This window comes from Oncorhynchus tshawytscha, unplaced genomic scaffold (genome assembly GCF_018296145.1).
Source record: "Oncorhynchus tshawytscha isolate Ot180627B unplaced genomic scaffold, Otsh_v2.0 Un_contig_4934_pilon_pilon, whole genome shotgun sequence".
NCBI classification, from domain to species: domain Eukaryota; kingdom Metazoa; phylum Chordata; class Actinopteri; order Salmoniformes; family Salmonidae; genus Oncorhynchus; species Oncorhynchus tshawytscha.
In genome coordinates, this window is record NW_024609814.1 from 157501 (window position 1) to 164189 (window position 6689).

Below are 6689 nucleotides of genomic sequence, written 5' to 3' on the forward strand. Positions count from 1 at the left end.
CATATTGGAATAATTGAATGAGTGAGGATCTCTTTCGCAACAAGAAACATGGCAGAAGCTCAACGTGTCTGTGTGTGATTTTCTCTAAAGACCTCCAGATGTTGTGCTGAAGTGTGTTTGAGGTTGGAGTGTTGACTGACGGTACTGTGTCTGTTTCCAGCTTCATGTACTGGACTGACTGGGGCAACGAGGCCAAGATCGAGAAGAGTGGGCTGAACGGAGCCGACCGCGTCGCCTTGGTAACGGACAACATCATGTGGCCCAACGGCATCACTCTTGGTAAGAAGAGTCCACTGATTGGACACTGCAATATAGTGATGTGTGATTGGGCACATTGTAATTTGCTGTCTCGCATGATTCTTATACTCGTATACAGAACAGTTGAGATTTTGTGTTGTGTTATTGTTGGAAGTTCTATCATACTGTAGGTGTACATTATTTACATTCAAATAATCTGCCTCGTTATCAGGCGTGGAAGCATTGTTTATAAGTGAATGATTATACAGTTGGATTTCTCTAACGCTCCCTGCCTCTGGAACAGACATGGTTAACCAGCGTCTGTACTGGGTGGACTCTAAGATGCACACCCTCTCCAGCATCGGCGTAAATGGAGAAGGACGACACACACTCATCTACAACGAGGACAAGCTGGCTCACCCCTCTCTCTCGCCGTCTTCGAGGTAAATAGTGATGGAATGTGGACATTAAGGTCTCCCTAACCTGAGTTCCATCTGGAGTATAGTTATGGACAGGTCCTAGAGGAATTGTAGGAAGGGAAAGGGAGACTTAACTGAACCAGTAGAGTCCAGTCCATGTGGGCAATGGTTACAATCCAACCTCAGAACCTCCTCTAGATCCCTGGGTCGAGCACCATGGTCTCCCCCTCTACCCTGGCTGTGGCCCCAGAACCTCCTTTAGGTCCCTGGGTCGAGCACCATGGTCTCCCCCTACCCTGGCTGTGGCCCCAGAACCTCCTTTAGGTCCCTGGGTCGAGCACCATGGTCTCCCCCCTCCAGCCCACACCAACCTGGCTGTGGTAGCTTTAATTAAAGGGGATTTCCAGGTTGAGTCTTATACACCAGCTCGGTTTATGAGTTTAGCCATGCAGCTATCCAGCTTTAGCTGTATTACAGAAATCCATCCATGTAGCTGCTGAATGGAGACCAAACTGATCTTACAGTATCCAGGTCATAGGAGGTTAATAAGCCCCATATCTGAAACTGTTGGTTTCCCCCAGATACATTAAGTCTTTGTGGATGGATTTGTAAGTACTGTATGTACTGACTATGATATGCTATGTACTGACTATGTACAGTTGGTTAACATTAAGTACTGTATGTACTGACTATGTACAGTTGGTTAACATTAAGTATTGTATGTACTGACTATGTACAGTTGGTTAACTTTGTGTACAGTATGTACTGACTATGTACAGTTGGTTAACTTTGTGTACTGTATGTACTGACTATGTACAGTTGGTTAACATTAAGTATTGTATGTACTGACTATGTACAGTTGGTTAACTTTGTGTACAGTATGTACTGACTATGTACAGTTGGTTAACTTCAAGTACTGTATGTACTGACTATGTACAGTTGGTTAACTTTGTGTACTGTATGTACTAACTATGTACTGACTATATACAGTTGGTTAACTTTAAGTACTGTATGTACTGACTATGTACTGACTATGTACAGTTGGTTAACTTTAAGTACTGTATGTACTGACTATGTACAGTTGGTTAACTTTAATTACTGTATGTACTGACTATGTACTGACTATGTACAGTTGGTTAACTTTAAGTACTGTATGTACTGACTATGTACAGTTGGTTAACTTTGTGTACTGTATGTACTGACTATGTACTGACTATGTACAGTTGGTTAACCTAGTTTTTCTTCCTGTCTCTCTTTTTTTCTGGTTTCTCTCATTTGTTTCACAGGAGAAAGTATTCTGGACCGACATGGGTGACAGAGCGGTCATGAGCGCCAACCGCCTGACAGGAAATGACATCACTGTACTGGCGGAGGACCTGATGCAGCCAGAGGACATCATTGTATACCACAACCTCAAGCAGCCCATCGGTATGGCAACGCACGCTTTTTAAAAACATAACAAATCTTACATGAATAACTGTAATTAACTTTAAAAGCTGAATCAGGTGGTCTAACACTCACTCTCCCACACTTCTCTCTCTCTCTCTCTCTCCTATAGGAAAGAACTGGTGCACAGAGAAAAACTTTGTGAATGGAGGTTGTGAGTTCCTATGTCTACCTGCTCCCCAGATCAACCAACACTCCCCCAAATACACCTGTGCCTGTCCTGATCACATGACCCTCGGCCTGGACATGAGGAAGTGTGTGGCAGGTATGTGTTTTCCTCTGTCGAACCCTATGGAACTTTAGAGGAGAAGGTGCAACTACTGCTCTTTATACCCCTTTCCTGCAGTCAAATGACCAGATCGCCCACCTCATGGGTGGAATGTTATTCATATTTTCATTATTAATCATCATTAAAATCTGTTTAAGACCAAATATTTTGTAGTTCAAAAGCCAATGAATGTCAAAGTGTTAGTGTTTATCCTCATACTCACTGTTCATGGTCATTGAACCTTTTCTCAAACTAACTGACACGTTCTTGTGTGTCTAACCCTCTAACCTCTAACCTTCTTATCTCAACAGCTCCAACAACTACCGCTCCCTCCACCACTCCCAAAACTGCAGCTCCCATCCCTACCAGGGCCCCAACCAAACAGCCAGCCGGCCCCACTTCCACCACAACTACAACAACTACCTCCTCCGCCCGCCGGGCCCAGCCTCAGGACCCTGATAGGTCCTCGACCACTCACAGTCCACAGGAAACTGCGGTCACAGGTCAAAGTGGCTATGTTGCCATGCCCAAAGTAGCTGAGGCATCATACCATACTGTGCTCTACATTGTCTTACCTATCAGTGAGTATTTTACCTTGTAGTATCAGCATAATGTCTAGTGCACTGATAAATACAGTAGTACTGTAGTAACCTACTCTCTGTTTATGTATTGACTTACGTGCTGATATACACTGAGTGTACAAAACATTAGGAACACCTGCTCTTTCCATGAGACTGACCAGGTGAACGCTATGATCCCTTATTTATGTTATATGTTAAATCCACTTCAATCAGTGTAGATGAAGGGGAGGAGACAAGCCTTGAGACATTTGAGACATGGATTGTGTACGTGTGCCATTCAGAGGTGAATGGGCAAGACAAATGTTTAAGTGCTTTAAACGGGGTATGGTAGTAGGTGCCAGGTGCACCGGTTTGAGTCAAGAACTGCAACGCTGCTGGGTTTTTGACTCAACCGTTTTCCGTGTGTATCAAGAATGGTCCACTAACCAAAGGACATCCAGCCAACTTGACACAACTGTGGGAAGCATTAGAGTCAACATGGGCCAGCCTCCATGTGGAACGCTTTCGACACCTTGTAGGGTCAATGCCCGACGAATTGAGGCTGTTCTGAGGGCAAGGGGGTGTAACTCAATATTAGGAAGGTGTTTCTAATGTTTTGTACACTCAATAAAACACATATCATTGTAAAAGTTAAACTGGCTTTACCTACCATACTTAATCAACAACAAAATTACAACACCAAGAACTGACCTTTGACCCCCTATCTCCTCTCTCCAGTGATGATGTGCCTGGTGCTGTTTGGTGCAGTGTTGCTATGGAGACACTGGAGGCTGAAGAACACCAACACCATCCACTTTGACAACCCCGTGTACCAGAAGACCACAGAGGACGAGTTGCACATCTGTAGAAACCACAGCCAGGACGGATACACCTACCCACAGGTACTGTCACCTAGCAACCCACCAAGCAACCCAGTCACTGTCTTATTACTTATGTAGACTACACGTGTCACCAGGGTTAGAGTTCATTCCATTTAAATTCTCATACTGTGTTAAGATCAATTCCATTTCGATTAAGTGAAATAATGGGATGAATTGCCCATTGTTTTCCTATGTGGAGTTGCAATCCACTTGACCCCAATCCTGCAGGTGTTCTGCAGTGGCTAACAGAAAGCATGTGACTGTTGATTATGGTATAGCCTATGAAATACTGCATGTAGTGGTTTTCAGTGTTGTGTGACTTTGTGTTTATGGTTATTTTCTGTCTCCCCTCACAGAGACAGATGGTGAGCCTGGAAGAAGACCTGGCATGACTAGTAGAAGAAGAAGAACAAGTGGATATGAAGAATTGTATTTAAAGAGAGATTTTTGTTTGAAAAAGTGACAAACATAAACCGATGGAGGTCATTTTAACCCTAATGCTACTGACACGTCCTTTCCAATCCTATGATGATGACCTCATCTCGATGACCTAAGTTCCTGGCTTCCTGTTCCGAAGATTCCGTTCCGACCTCAACACTGTGCTGCCATCCAAGACGAAGAAGAAGGAAAAAAGAAACTCAGAAAGAATAACTTGGTTGCCGTGGAAACCCACCCCCAAAACAAGGAATGGATGAAGAAGAAACATATACAAACGGAATCACACAAGAAATGACTTGGTAGCGTTGTGGTCTCGAACAACCCTGAAGAGAAAAAAACATCTGGAGGCCATTTTGTCAAACATCGGAAGGACTTGAAAATGAAAGACACAGTAAATGCACAGTTGGACTGTAGTCGTCCGTTCTTTCATAATGTAAGAGTTCTTACCTAGGTGGCCTGGTCCCAAATGTATGTATTTTAGGCTAACTCCTCGTCAGAGAGAAGAATAAATGTCTAAGCACATAATGCACAGATTTGGTACCAGGCTAGGTCCTGGACCTTGGCTCTTTGACACAAGGAAGTTCAAAATGACAACCATCTAACACAGCTTCAACTTTGTTTGTTTTTGTTACATATCACTTAGCAGCTCTTTTGTAAATGAGTGTACATTTGGCTACTTACTGTAAGATAGGCAAACTTTTGTTCTAATGTTGCATAAGATTGTGCATAGCACTGTACAGAAGACGTCCTACACTTGCAACCCATTTGATTCTTGAGTTCAGTTGGATCCCACTTCCTTTGTCAGCCTGATGAAAGCACTAGAAAACACAATTAGCACGACATGAAGGATGTGTTGAAGATTGTGGGTTTAAAACAGGCTGCAGTCAAAAAGCTGTCTTGTCATATCTTTTGAAGGTCGAAAACGGTACCTAGTTTGTATGTTTATGGTGTACTTAACAATGGACATTGAGACCTCTGGATGGCCTTACCATCTGACATTGACACATGCACGTGCCTAGTCACTTAGCACTGAACATCACCACATCTTAAAGTGGAGACTTTCCCAGGGGGGACATTGAACTATGGTGTGACACTACTCTGAGCTGAAACGTGTGAGTTGTCGGCCCTACTCTGAGATGAAACGTGTGAGTTGTCGGCCCTACTCTGAGATGAAACGTGTGAGTTGTCGGCCCTACTCTGAGCTGAAACGTGTGAGTTGTCGGCCCTACTCTGAGCTGAAACGTGTGAGTTCATTCGGCCCTACTCTGAGATGAAACGTGTGAGTTGTCGGCCCTACTCTGAGGTGAAACGTGTGAGTTGTCGGCCCTACTCTGAGGTGAAACGTGTGAGTTGTCGGCACTAATCAGAGCTGAAACTTTTGAGTTGTCATTGGTCTCTTTACATATTGGTGCCTTTGCCATCATTAATGCAAGCATTTCTATACTCACTCCAGCAATGTGTGTAATGTCTAGTGACGTACATGTTCTTACGGTATGTGGTATACAGTGTCTAGTAGAGCCCAAATGCCTTATGACCTCCTTTCACTATAGTCAACTATAGCTGACATGATAGTTCTCTTGCCTTGGCACGTGCAGCAGACATTGTCTCTTGGTAAATATGATCTTATAGCCCCTGTCAACTGTTGCCTTACACAAGTTAGTGAGTTGAGTTGTTGCCTTATATCTGGTTATGGCTTTACACGCCTTGTGCATTTTTGATATATTCCAATTTGTGCATCAACAAGTTACATCCAAATCAATAAATCGATGAGCATTGTTTTTGTGGCCAATTTTAAAGATGGCTGAATGCCTGTAGCTGAAGGCTAGTTGAAGGCCAGCAGCTGAAGGCTAGTTGAAGGCCAGCAGCTGAAGGCTAGTTGAAGGCCAGCAGCTGAAGGCTAGTTGAAGGCCAGCAGCTGAAGGCTAGTTGAAGGCCAGCAGCTGAAGGCTAGTTGAAGGCCAGCAGCTGAAGGCCAGCGGCTGAAGGCCAGCGGCTGAAGGCCAGCGGCTGAAGGCCAGCGGCTGAAGGCCAGCGGCTGAAGGCCAGCGGCTGAATGCTAGTTGAAGGTCAGCAGCTGAAGGCTAGTTGAAGGCCAGCAGCTGAAGGCTAGTTGAAGGCCAGTAGTTCAATGCTAGTTGAAGGCCAGCAGCTGAAGGCTAGTTGAAGGCCAGTAGCTGAAGGCTAGTTGAAGGCCAACTAAAAGCCACTGGTTTATGTCTGTATGCTGCTCACTGTTCTAAAGAGTTAAGCCATGAAGAAAACACCTTCCGTTTGATTTTTTTATTGAGGTGGAAAGCTGACAAAATAAATTATGGTGAATGATGTTGAATGACATCCTGGTATGATATGAAGATACTAATTATTATTTTTGAGAATATGTATATAGTTTGTATGTTTCTGTAAATACTACATCCTCAGTTCACTGTGGTATCACCCTGTT

At 44.0% G+C, this 6689-nt stretch overlaps 1 pseudogene; it reads left to right on the plus strand.

The window, feature by feature from the left end:
- The window catches only part of LOC121846002, a 21414-nt pseudogene extending 15251 nt beyond the window's left edge, over nucleotides 1-6163 (plus strand).
- The last annotated feature ends 526 nt before the right edge of the window (nucleotides 6164-6689 follow it).